The 14,375-nt window shown below is 38.6% G+C and overlaps 1 protein-coding gene across 5 annotated transcripts in view; it reads left to right on the top strand.

The window, feature by feature from the left end:
• Positions 1-14,375, top strand: part of ZFP1 (ZFP1 zinc finger protein) — a 48,960-nt gene that overhangs the window by 7,009 nt on the left and 27,576 nt on the right. The window lies entirely within an intron of this gene.

Here is a 14,375-nt window from a genome sequence, read left to right as displayed (position 1 = left end):
TTACACAAGTATAAGTACAGGTTATTATAAGATAGCATATTAATCATACTGTTCTGTTTATATGTGTTTTGTTTTACTTTTAACGAATAGACTTAATTTTTTAGAGCAGTTTTGGGCTTACGGAAAATTTAAGTGAAAAGTACAGAGTTTCCATATACTCCTTTTCTCCCTCTGCACAGTTTCCCCTGTTACTAACATCTTGCATTAATGTGGTATACCTGTTACAGTTGATGAGCCAATATTGATACTTTAAGTAAAGTCCATTGTTTACACTAGGATTTGCTTTTGGTGTTCTGCATTCTGTGCATTTTGACAAATACATAATGACGTGTATCCACCATTATCGTATCTTACAGAATAGTTTCACTGCCCACAAAATCCCCTGTGCTCCATCTATTCATCCCTCCCCCCCTTTCCTTAAGCACCTGGAAACCACTGATTTTTTTTTTTTAACGGTCCCCCTAGTTTTGCCTTTTCTAGAACATCATACAGTTGGAATCAGTCAGTATGTAGCCTTTTCAAATTGGTTTCTTTCACTTAGTAATACGCATTTAAAGTTCCTCCATGTCTTTTCATGGCTTGATAGCTCATTTCTTTTTATCACTGAATAATATTCCATTGTCTGGATGTACTACCATTTATTTACCCATTCAGCAATTGAAGGACATCTTGGTTGCTTCCAAGTTTTGACAATTATGAATTAAGCTGCTATAAACATCTCTGTGCAGTGTTTTGTGTGGATATAAGTTAATCATTTGGGTAAATGCTAAGGAATACAAATGCCAGTGTGTACAGCAAGAATATGTGTAGTTTTGTGAGAAACTGCCAGACTGTCTGCCAGAGTAGCTGTAATATTTGCATTCCCACCAGCAGTGAGTGAGAGTTCCTGTTGCTCCACATCCTCGTCAGCATTTGGTGTTGTCAATGTTGTGAACTTTGGCCACTTTTTTTAAAAAATTATTTTATATTCATTTATTTATTATTTATTTATTTATTTAGGCTGCGCTGGGTCTTAGTCGTGACATGCAGGCTTCTTAGTTGCGGCATGCGTGCGGGATCTAGTTCCCCAATTGGGGATCAAACCTGGGCCCCCTGCATTGTGAGTGTGGAGTCTTACCCACTGGACCACCAGGGAAGTCCCAAACTTTGGCCACTTTAATAGGCATTTAACAGTGTTTTATTGTTGTTGTAATTTATAATTCTCTGATGATATGACATGATGTTGAGTATCTTTACATGTGTTTATTTGCCACCTGTATATCTTCTTTAGTGAGGTGTCTGTTAAGGTTTTTGGCCCTTTTTTAAAATTTATTTTATTGAAGTATAGTTGATTTACAATATTGTGTTAATTTCTGCTGTACAGCAAAGTAATTCAGTTATATATACATTGTTTTTTTAAAATATTCTTTTCCATTATGGTTTATCATAGGATATTGAATACAGTTTCCTGTGCTATACAGTAGGACCTTGTTGTTTATATAATAGCTTACATCTGCTAACCCCAACCTTCCACTACATCTCTCCCCCAACCCGTGATTCTGTTTCTGTTTCACAGAAAGGTTCATTTGTGTCATATCTTAGATTCCACATATAAGTGATATCATATGATACTTGTCTTTCTCTGTTTGAGTTATTTCACTTAGTATGATAATCTCTAGGTCCATCCATGTTGCTGCAAATGGCATTTTTTCGTTCTTTTTTATGGCTGAATAGTATTCCATTGTATATATGTACCATATCTTTATCCATTCCTCTGTCGATGGACATTTAGGTTGCTTCCGTGTCTTAGCTATTGTGAATAGTGCTGCTGTGAACATAGAGGTGCATGTATCTTTTTGAATTATAGTTTTGTCTGCTGATATATGCCCAGGAGTGGGATTGCTGGATCATATGGTATTTCTATTTTTAGTTTTCTTTTTTTTTTTTTTAAGATTGATTGATTGATTGCTATGTTGGGTCTTCATTTCTGTGCTAGGGCTTTCTCTAGTTGCAGCAAGCGGGGGCCACTCCTCATCGTGGTGCACGGGCCTCTCACTATCGTGGCCTCTCTTCTTGCGGAGCACAGGCTCCAGACGTGCAGGCTCAGTAGTTGTGGGTCATAGGCCTAGTTGCTCCGCGGCATGTAGGATCTTCCCAGACCAGGGCTCGAACCCGTGTCCCCTGCATTAGCAGGCAGATTCTCAACCACTGCACCACCAGGGAAGCCCCTATTTTTAGTTTTCTGAGGGACCTCCATACTGTTTTCCATACTGGCTGCACTTTGGCCCATTTTTAAATCAGGTTGTTTGTTTTCATATTGTTGAGTTTTGAGAGTTCTTTATATATTTCGGATATCAATCCTTTATCAGGTATGTGTGTTGCAAAAATGTCTTTGTCTTTTCATTCTCTTGATTATGTGTGTTTTTATCACTCAATAACATATTTTTGAATTCTTTCCGTATCAGAGCATAGAGTTTCCTCATTTTTTTCTGATTTTTTTTATTGTGTAATGTAATATGTATACAGATGAGTGTATAAAGCATTATAATACTCTTTATACATGTTATAACATGTATAAAAATATGTATACATTAAAGAATAATAATAAATGGGCACTCACATTAAGAAATAGAACATTATCTGTTCTTTTTTAAAAAAAAATTTATTTATTTATTTGGTTGCGCTGGGCCTTAGTTGCGGGCTCCTTAGTTGTAGCAGGTGGGCTCCTTAGTTGTGGCTCACCAGCTCCTTAGTTGCGGCATGCATGTGGGATTTAGTTCCCTGACCAGGGATCGAACCCGGGCCCCCTGCATATTGGGAGTGTGAAGTCTTAACCACTGCGCCACCAGGGAAGTCCCTATCTGTTCTTTATGATACATTCTCTGATTGAATCCTGCTAGTAGGTAGCCACTATCTTGACACTTTTGTTATTTATTCCCTTGCTTTCCTCAAAGATTTTACCATGTATGTATATATCCCTAATCAATACAAAATTCAGTTTTGAAAAAGTATAACTGCAATTTATATTGCATAATTTTTTGTCTGATTGGTAGAGGTTTTTTTTTTCTTTTTCTAGATGTATACAGTCTAAAAGATGTCCTTTTATGTACCCATGTTTCCTTTATCAAGACTTAAGATTTTTATCATTGTTTTTTCAAGATATATTAGCCAGTGTTAGCTATAGAGAGGTGAAACCACTCGTGCATTGTTTGTGGTAGTAAAAAATGGTACAGACTTACTGGGGAGCAATGTGGCAAAACTTATCAAGCAAGCACAAATCTAATTGTGTGTAGAAATTCTGCTACTATTGGATTAAAGGCTCCTAGGAGATGAGCTGAATAGAATCTCTGAGTCATAGTCTGGCTTCAGTTTTTCTGAGAGTTTACAAAAATCTCATTTGGAGAAGTCATTGGCAAAGTCATGAAAAACATAGGAAAACATAGGGCTCACATGGTTGGACCATCTGGCAGGGTCAGAGTGTGAATCAGGTATTGAATGTCTGACAAGAATATAATTAGAGTGAGTGGGCTGCTCAGTGTTCTCTGCTTCTTAGCTCACTAGTCAACGGCCAACTCTCAGGAGTAGATCAAAGCAGAGTACTTCTGTGAGATGAAATGAGTGTCCTCATGTGATCCAAGGCAGCCTGGTGTGGAGGGGAGAGATAGATGTCATCAGGACTTGTTCAAGACAAGTCAAACCAGAGTTAAACCAACCCCAACAGATAAGAAGCTGGGCCAGGATCACCAAGGTATTCTGCCCTCAGGTTAACAAGGTGATACAATATCACTAGGCATCTTATGACAGCCCTCAAAATACCTGCTTTTGAATCACACTATTCCAATCTGTATGACACACAATTTAGTATTGATGGAGAATCACTACCATCCTGCAATCTCCTTCAACTCCTCCTAGGGATTTCCTTCACCTTTCCTATTGATCTTTTGTTTGCCTTTTCCCCTGTCTTTGTCTTTTTTGAATTACTATTTTATTGGAGTAGATTCTTCAGTAGCTTCTTGAGAAAGGGTATGTGAGAAATATATTTTTTTAAACTTTGCTTTTCTGAAAATGTCTTCATTCTGATCTGATACTTGGTTGATAGATAATATGAAGGTGGATTTGTCCATTCTTCACTTTAGTTCTGTCAGTTTTTGCTTGATGTAATTTGAAGCTGTATTGAGTTCATGTACATTTATTGAGTGCATGCACACTTAACGATTTTTCTATCTTCCAGATGGATTTACTGCTCTATCATTTTGGGATGTCCCTCTTTATCTCTGGTCATACCCCTTGTCTGATTTAAATATAGCCATACCTACCTTTTTTTTATTTTAATTTTTATTTTACATTGGAGTATATTTGACTTACAATGTTGTGTTAGTTTCAGGTGTACAGCAAATTGATTTAGTTAAACATACATATATCTATTCTTTTTCAGATTCTATTCCCATATAGGTTATTAGAGTACCCTGTGCTATACAGTAGATCCTTGTTGATTATCTTTTTTTAAAAAAAAAAAATTATTTATTTATTTTTCTATTTTGGTTGCGCCAGGTCTTAGTTGCGGCATGCAGGATCTTCGTTGCGGCACACAGGATCTTTAGTTGCGGCATGCGGACTTCTTAGTTATAGCATGCATGTGGGATCTAGTTCCCTGACCAGGGATCGAACCCAGGCCCCCCGCATTGGGAGCGTGGAGTCTTACCCACTGGACCACCAGGGAAGTCCCTGATTATCTACTTTATTTTATTTTGTTTACTTTTTTAAAATACATCCTTATTGGAGTATAAGTGCTTCACAATACTGTGTTAGTTTCTGTTGTACAACGAAGTTTATCTGCCATATGCATACATATATCCCCATATGCCCTGCCTCTTGAGCCTCCCTCCCACCCTCCCTATCCCACCCCTCTAGGTCGTCACATAGCACCGAGCTGATTTCCCTGTGCTATGCGGCTGCTTCCCAGTAGCTATCTGTTTCACATCTGGTAGTGTATATATGTTGATGCTGCTCTCATTTCGCCCTAGCTTCCCTCTCCCCTCCCCATGTCCTCAACTCCATTCTCTGTGTCTATATTTATTCCTGCCCTGCCACTAGGTTCATCAGTACCATTTTTTTATTTTAGATTCCATATATATGCGTTAGCATATGGTATTTGTTTTTCTTTTTCTGACTTACTTCACTCTGTATGACAGACTCTAGGTCTATCCACCTCACTACAAGTAACTCAATTTCGTTTCTTTTTATGGCTGAGTAATATTCCATTGTGTATATGTGCCACATCCTCTTTATCCATTCATTTGTTGATGGACATTTAGGTTGCTTCCATGTCCTGGCTAATGTAAATAGTGCTGCAGTAAACATTGTGGTACAAGTCTCTTTTTGAATTATGGTTTTCTCAGGGTATATACCCTGTAGTGCGATAGCTGGGTCATATGGTAGTTCAATTTTTAGTTTTTGAAGGAACTCCATACTCTTCTCCCTAGTAGTTGTATCAATTTACATTCTCACGAACAGTGCAGCAGGGTTCCCTTTTCACCACACCCTTTCCAGCATTTACTGTGTCTAGATTTTTTGATAATGGCCATTCTGACCAGTGTGAGGTGATACCTCATTGTAGTTTTAATTGCATTTCTCTAATAATTAGTGATGTTGACCGTCTTTTCATGTGCCTCTTGGCCATCTCTATGTCTTCTTTGGTGAAATGTCTATTTAGGTCTTCTGCCCCTTTTTTAATTGGGTTGTTTGTTTTTTGATATTGAGCTCCATGAGCAGTTTGTATATTTTAGAGATTAATCCTCTGTCTATTGTTTCACTTGCAGATATTTTCTCCCATTCTGAGGGTTGTCTTTCATCTTGTTTATGGTTTTCTTTGCTGTGCAAAAGGCTTTAAGTTTAATTAGGCCTCATTTGTTTATTTTTGTTTTTATTTGTATTACTCCAGGAGGTGGGTCGAAAAAGATCTTGCTGTGGTTTATGTCAAAAAGTGTTTTTCCTATGTTTTTCTCTATGAGTTTTATAGTGTCTGGTCTTACATTTAGGTCTTTAATCCATTTTGAGTTTATTTTTGTGTATGGTGTTAGGTAGTGTTCTAATTTCATTCTTTTACATGTAGCTGTCCAGTTTTCCCAGCACCACTTACTGAAGAGGCTGTCTTTTCTCCACTGTATGTTTTTGCCTCCTTTGTCATAAATTAGGTGACTATATGTGCGTGGGTTTATCACTGGGCATTCTATCCTGTACCATTGATCTGTATTTCTGTTTTTGTGCCAGTACCATACTGTCTTGATTACTATAGCTTGATTACTATAGCTATAGTTTGAAGTTGGGGAGCCTGATTCCTCCAGCTCCTTTTTTCTTTCTCAAGATTGCTTTAGCTATTCAGGGTCTTTTGTGTTTCCATACGAATTGTAAGATTTTTTGTTCTAATTCTGTGAAGAATGCCATTGGTAGTTTGATAGGGATTGCATTGAATCTGTAGATTGCTTTGGGTAGTGTAGTCATTTTCACAATATTGATTCTTCCAATCCAAGAACATGGTATATTTCTCCGTCTGTTTATGTCATCTTTGGTTTCTTTCATCAGTGTTTTACAGTTTTCAAAGTACAAGTCTTTCACCTCCTTAGGTAGGTTTATTACTAGGTATTTTATTCTTTTTGTTGCAGTGGTAAATGGGAGTTTTTCCTTAATTTCTTTTTCTGATTTTTCAATGTTAGTGTATAGGAATGCCAGAGAATTCTGTGCATTAATTTTGTATCCTTACCAAATTCATTGATTAGTTCTAGTAATTTTCTGGTAGCATCTTTAGGATTTTCTGTGTATAGTATCATGTCATCTGCAAACAGTGACAGTTTTACTTTTTCTTTTCCAATTTGTATTCCTTTTATTTCTTCTTCTTCTCTGATTGCCGTGGCTATGACTTCCAAAACTATGTTGAATAAGAGTGGTGAAAGCGGACATCCTTGTCTTGTTCCCGATCTTAGTGGAAATGCTTTCAGTTTTTCACATTGAGTATGATGTTTGCTGTGGGTTTGTCATATATGGCTCTTATTATGTTGAGGTAGGTTTGCTCTCTGCCCATTTTCTGGAGAGTTTTTATTATAAATGGGTGTTGAATTTTGTGAAAAGCTTTTTCTGCATCTATTGAGATGATACTATGGTTTTTATTCCTTAATTTGTTAACATGGCATATCATATTGATTGATTTCTGTATATTGTAGAATCCTTGCATCCCTGGGATAAAACCCATTTGATCATGGTGTATGATCCTTTTAATATGTTGTTGGATTCTGTTTGCTAGTATTTTCTTCAGGATTTTTGCATCTGTGTTCATCAGTGATATTGGTCTATAATTTTCTTTTTTTTGTGATACCTTTTTCTGGTTTTGATATCAGTGTAAAGGTGGCTTTGTAGAATGAATTTGGGAGTGTTCTTCCCTCTGCAATTTTTTGGAAGAGTATGAGAAGGATTGGTGTTAGCTCTTCTCTAAATGTTTGATAGAAATCGTCTGTGAAGCCATCTGGTCCTGGACTTTTGTTTGTTGGAAATTTTTTAATTATGGTTTCAATTTCATTACTTGTGGTAGGTTTGTTTATATTTTCTAATTCTTCCCGGTTCAGTCTTGGAAAATTGTACCTTTCCAAGAATTTGTCCATTTCTTTGTGGTTGTCCATTTTATTGGCATATAGCTGTTTGTAGTGTCTCTTACAATCCTTTGTATTTCTGTGGTTTCAGTTGTGATTTCTCCTTTTTCATTTCTAATATTATTGATTTGCATCCTCTCCCTTTTTTTCTTGGTGGGTCTGGCTAAGGGTTTATCAATTTTGTTTATCTTCTCAGAGAACCAGCTTTTAGTTTTATTGATCTTTGCTATTGTTTTCTGTGTTTCTGTTCCATTAATTTCTGCTCTGATCTTTATGATTTCTTTCCGTCTACTGACTTGAGGTTTTCTTTGTTCTTCTTTCTCTAGTTGTTTTAAGTGTAGGGTCAGATTATTTATTTGAGATTTTTCTTGTTTCTTGAGCTGAGATTGAATTGCTATAAACTTCCTTCTTACAACTGCTTTTGCTGTGTCCCATAGGTTTTGGGTCATCGTGTTTTCATTGTTATTTGTTTCTGTGTATTTTTTAATTTTTTCTTTGATTTCTTCAATGATCTCTTGGTTATATAGTAGCACACTGTTTAGCCTCCATGTATTTGTGGTTTTTACAGTTTTTTTCTGGTAATTGATTTCCAATCTCATAGCATTGTGGTCAGAAAAGATGCTTGATACGATTTCAATTTTCTTAAATTTTCCAAGGCTTGATTTGTGACCCAAGATGTGATCTATCCTGGAGCTGTTCCTTGTGCATTTGAGGAAAAGTGTATTCTACCACTTTTGGGTGGAATGTTCTATAAATATCAATTAAATCTATCTCATCTATTGTGTCATTTAAAGCTTGTGTTTCCTAATTTATTTTCTGTTTGGATGATCTGTCTATTGTTATAAGCGGGGTGTTAAAGTCCACTACTATTATTGTATTACTGTCGATTTTCCCTTTCATGGTTGTTAACATTTTCCTTATGTATTGAGATGCTCCTATGTTGGGTGCATAAACATTTATAATTGTTATATCTTCTTCTTGGATTGATCCCTTGATCATTATGTAGTGTCCTTCTTTGTCTCTTGTAATAGTCTTTGTTTTAAAGTCTCTTTTATCTGATACGATTATTGCTACTCCAGCTTTCTTTTTATTTCCATTTGCATGGGATATCTTTTTCCATCCCTTCACTTTCAGTCTGTATGTTTCCCTAGGTCTGAAGTGGGTCTCTTGTAGACAGCATATATATGGGTCTTGTTTTTGTATGTATTCAGCCAGTCTGTGTCTTCTGGTTGGGGCATTTAATCCATTTACATTCAAGGTTATTATCAATATGTATTTTCCTATTACTATTTTCTTAAGTGTTTTGGGGTTTTTTGTTTTTTTTTTTTTAAGTAATAGCTACTTTATTTATTTATTTATTTATTTATTTATTTATTGCTGTGTCGGGTCTTCTTTTCGTGCGAGGGCTTTCTCTAGTTGCGGCAAGCGGGGGCCACTCTTCATCGCGGTGCGCGGGCCTCTCACTATCGCGGCCCCTCCCGTTGCGGGGCACAGGCTCCAGACGCGCAGGCTCAGCAGTTGTGGCTCACGGGCCCAGTTGCTCCGCGGCATGTGGGATCTTCCCAGACCAGGGCTTGAACCCGTGTTCCCTGCATTAGCAGGCAGATTCTCAACCACTGCGCCACCAGGGAAGCCCGGGGGGTTTGTTTTTGTGGGTCTTTTTCTTCTCTTGTTTTTCCCGCCTAGAGAAGTTTCTTTAGCATCTGTTGTAAAGCTGGTTTGGTGGTGCTGAATTCCTTTAACTTTTGCTTGTCTGAAAAGCTTTTGATCTCTGTCTAATCTGAATGAGATTCTTGCTGGGTGGAGTAATCTTGGTTGTAGGTTTTTTCTTTCATCACTTTAAGTATATTCTACTACTCCCTTCTGGCCTGCAGAGTTTCTGCTGAAAAATCAGCTGATAGCCTTATGGGGATTCCTTTGTATGTTATTTTTTGTTTTTCCCTTGCTGCTTTTAATATTTTTTCTTTGAATTAAATTTTGTTAGTTTGATTAATGTGTCTTGGTGTGTTTCTCCTAGGGTTTGTCCTGTATGGGACTCTCTGTGCTTCCTGGACTTCGGTGACTATTTCCTTTCCCATATTAGAGAAGTTTTCCACTATAATCTCTTCACATATTTTCTCAGACCCTTTATTTTTCTCTTCTTCTTCTGGGACCCCTGTAATTCGAATGTTGGTGCGTTTAGTGTTGTCCCTGAGGTGTCTGAGATTGTCTTCAGTTATTTTCATTCTTTTTTCTTTATTCTGCTCCTTGGCAGTTATTCCCACCATTTTGTCTTCCAGCTCACTTACTTTTTCTTCTGTCTCTATTCTATTATTGATTCCTTCTTTTTTTTTTTTAAAACTGTGATTAGCATTTAATAATTCAGAGAAAGCCTGAGGCCTTCCTGAAGAATCACCTGGAGATTGAACTTCGAACAGCCATAATGAAGAGATAGCTACATCACAACCAGTGGTGATAAATATGTAAAATTTTCATAGAATTGAGAATAAATGAGAAATGCAAGGTAAACAGTAGAGTGTATAGTGACTATGTGATCTTGTTATGGATTCCTTCTAGTGTAGTTTTCATTTCAGTTATTGTGTTGTCCATCTTTGTTTGTTTGTTCTTTAGTTCTTCTAGATCTTTGTTAAACGTTTCTTCTATTTTCTCAGTCTGTGCCTCCATTCTATTTCTGAGATTCTGGATCATCTTTACTTTCATTACTCTGATTTCTTTTTCAGGTAGATTGCCTATTTCCTGTTCATTTATTTGATCTTGTAGGTTTTTACCTTGCTTCATCTGTGACATATTTTTTTGCTCTTTTTTTTTTTTTTTTTGATGGGATTGTGTTCCCGTCTTACTGCTTGTTCGGCCTGAAGCTTCCAGCACTATAGTTTGTAGGCGGTTGGGTAAAGCTGGGTCTTGGTGCCGATATGATGACCTCCGGGCAACTTCGATGAATATTCCTTGGGGTCTGACATTCTCTGTCAGTCCAGTGGTTCAGACTCAGAGCTCCTGCTGCAGGAGCTTCGGCCCAACCCCCAGCTAATGAACCAAGATCCCGCAAGCTGTGCATGGTGGAAAAAAAAAGAAAAGAACAATAACAGAGTTTTTTAAAAAGTAAAATTAGACTAGGAAACTAACAGATACGTTAGAAAGAACATAAAAATAAAAATATAGATGAAACGACAACCAGAAGGTAAAACAGAACCACAATAGTAAAAAAGAGGAGAAGAAAAAAAAAATTGGAAAAGGCCTTGGCTGTGGAGGGCGGGGCCTAAGCAGGGGCGGGGTTTGTGTGGTAGGCAGGGCCTATGGTTAGGACCTACAGGGCTGGAAAAGGCCCTGGGCGGTGTTGGGGGTGGAGCTTAAGCTCAACGGAACAGAAGGGGCCAAGGCATGCCTCTCATCTCAGAGAGCGGAGGACCCCACCTGGGAGCCTAGCAGGCTTCCTGGGCCTGAGTGGGCGGGTCTACACTTTCCACTCTTCTCCTGCTCCTCTGGCCCTGGAGGGCCTCTCCCACCTGCGTTCTCCCCCCGACCTCCTGTTCTCCCCCCGACCTCCTGTTCTCCCCCAGCTTCCTTTCTATGCCCCCAGGACCCACGGGGCCTGGAGGGGGCTTTGGAGGTTGGGGGACCCGGCATGGGAGCTCAGCAGGCTTCCTGGGCCAGAGTGGGTGGGGCCAGTGCCTTCCACTCCTCTCCCACTCCTCTGGTCCTGGAGGGCCCCTCCTTCCTGCCTCTCCTGTTCTCCCCTGGCCTCCCTCCTTGCCCCTAGGACCAACGTGGCCCAGAGGGGTCCTCTGAGGGCATAGGACCTGGCCCGAGATCCAGGCAGACTTCCCCGGCTGATTGGGCAGGGGAAACGCTGGGTGCACTCCCCCCTGCTCTGAGCCCCCAAGGGTCCTTCCAGGCATGGGAACCCCTCCCCCACTCTCAGCCACCCCTCAGGGGCGCTGTTCCTGTCTGGCCTCCACTTCTCCTCCCCCCTCAGTCCCCCCACATCCTACCGGTTTGCTCGGGCGTTCCTCCCGTCTCCTTGGGCATCGAGGTCCCCCACCAGTGTCTGGCAGGCGCCCTAGTTGTGGGGAGATGCGAACTCTGCATCTTCCCACACCGCAATCTTGACTCCGCCCCCCTGTTATAGAGTAGTGTGTATATGTTAATCCCAACCTCCTAATTTATCCCTTTCCCCACCTTTCCGCTTTGGTAACCATAAATTTGTTTTCTAAGTCTGTGAGTCTTTCTGTTTTGTAAATAAGTTCATTTGTATCATTTTTTTAGATTTCACATGTGTGATATATATTTGTCTTTCTCTGACTTACTTCACTTAGTATGATAATCTCTGGATCCATCTATGTTGCTTCAAATGGCATTATTTCATTCTTTTTTATGGCTGAGTAATATTCCTCTGTGTGTGTGTGTGTGTGTGTGTGTGTGTGTGTGTGTACCTCGTCTTCTTTATCATTTTCTCTGTTGATGGATACTTAGGTTGCTTCCATGTCTTGGCTATTGTAAATAGTGTTGCAGTGAACATTGGGGTGCATGTATCTTTTCGAAGTATGGTTTTCTTTGGATATATGCCAAGGAGTGGGATTGCTGGGTCATGTGGTAGCTCTATTTTTAGTTTTTTAAGGAAACTTTGTGCTGTTCTCCATAGTGGCAGTACCAATTTAAAATTCCCACCAGCAGTGTAGGAGGGTTCCCTTTTCTCCACATACTGTCCAGCATTTGTTGTTTGTAGACTTTTTGATGATGGCCGTTCTGACTGTTCTGAGGTGATACCTCGTTGTAGATTTGATTTGCATTTCTTTAATAATTAGCAGTGTTGAGCATTTTTTCATGTGCTTTTTGGCATTTTATATGTCTTCTTTGGAAAAATGTCTATTTAGATCTTCTGCCCATTCTTTGATTGGGTTGCTTTTTTGCTCTTGAGCTGCATGAGCTGTTTGTATATTTTGGAGATTAATCCCTTGTTGGTTGCTTTGTTTGCAAATATTTTCTCCCATTCTGTGGGTTGCCTTTTTATTTTGTTTATGGTTTCCTTTGCTGTGCAAAAGCTTTTAACTTTAATTAGGTCCCATTTGTTTATTGTTGTTTTATTTTCATTCCTCTAGGAGGTGGATCAAAAAAGATACTGCTGCCATTTATATCAGAGTGTTCTGCCTGTTTTCCTCCAAGAGTTTTATGGTATCTGGCCTTACATTTAGCTCTTCAATCCATTTTGAGTTTGTTTTTGTGTATGGTGTTAGAGAATGTTCTAATGTCATTCTTTTACGTGTAGCTGTCCAGTTTTCTCAGCACCATTTATTGAAGAGACTGTCTTTTCTCCTTTGTATGTTTTTGCCTCCTTTGTCATAGATTAATTGACCATAGGTGCATGGGTTTATCTCTGGGTTTTGTATCCTCGTGCATTGATCTATATTTCTGTTTTTGTGCCAGTACCATACTGGTTTGATTACTGTAGCTTTGTAGTATAGTCTGAAGTCAGGGAGCCTGATTCCTCCAGCTCTGTTTTTCTTTCTCCGGATTGTTTTGGCTATTCTGGGTCTTTTTGTGTTTCCATACAAATTAAAAAAATTTTTTTCCTACTTCTGTGAAAAAATGCCATTGGTAATTTGATAAGGATTGCATTGAATCTGTAGATTGCTTTAGGTAGTATGGTGATTTTGACAGTATTGATTCTTCCACTCCAAGACCATGGTATATCTGTCCATCTGTGTCATCTTTGATTTCTTTCATCAGTATCTTATAGTTTCTCAATATGGGTCTTTTGCTTCCTTAGGTAGGTTTATTCCTAGGTATTTTATTCTTTTTGATGAGATGGTAAATGGAATGTTTCCTTAATTTCTCTCTGTGATCTTTCGTTTTTAGTGTATAGGAATGCAATAGATTTCTGTGTATCAATTTTGTATCCTGCAACTTTACCAGATTCATTGATGAGCTCTAGTAGTTTTCTGGTAGCATCTTTAGGATTTTCTAAGTATGGTATCATGTCATCTGCAAACAGTGACAGTTTTACTTCTTGTTTTTCAATGTGGATTCCTTTTATTTCTTTTTATTCTCCTATTGCTGGGACTAGGACTTCCAAAACTATGTTGAATAATAGTGGCGAGAGTGGACATCCTTGTCTTGTTCCTGATCTTAGAGGAAATGCTTTCAGTTTTTCACCATTGAGAATGATGTTAGCTGTGGGTTTGTCATATATGGGCTTTATTATGTTGAGGGAGGTTCCCTCTATGCCCATTTTCTGGAGAGATTTTTATCATAAATGGGTGTTGAATTTTGTCAAAAGCTTTTTCTGCATCTGTTTTTTTTGGTTTTTTGTTTGGTTTTTTTAATGTGGACCATTTTTAAAGTCTTCATTGAATTTGTTATAATATTGCTTCTGTTTTTTATGGGGTTTTTTGTTTTGTGGCCACAAAGCATGTAGGATCTTAGCTCCCCAACCAGGGATTGAACCTGCACCCCCTGCATTGGAAGGCAAAGTCTTAACCTCTGGACCACCAGGGAAGTCCCTTTTTCTGCATCTATTGAGATCATGTGGTTTTTATTCTTCAAGTTGTTAATGTGGCATATTTTTCAGGTTGTTAATTCGGTGATTTGCAGATATTGAAAAATGCTTGCATCCCTGGGATAAATCCACTTGATCATGATCCTTTTAATGTATTGTTGGATTTGGTTTGCTACTGTTTTGTTGAATTTTTGCATCTATGTTCATGAGTGATATTGGCCTGTAGTTTTCTCTTTTTTTGTGGTATCTTTGTCTGGTTTTGG

This window comes from Eschrichtius robustus, chromosome 19 (assembly GCF_028021215.1).
Source record: "Eschrichtius robustus isolate mEscRob2 chromosome 19, mEscRob2.pri, whole genome shotgun sequence".
Lineage (NCBI taxonomy): Eukaryota > Metazoa > Chordata > Mammalia > Artiodactyla > Eschrichtiidae > Eschrichtius > Eschrichtius robustus.
This window is presented reverse-complemented; position numbering and strand designations above follow the sequence as displayed.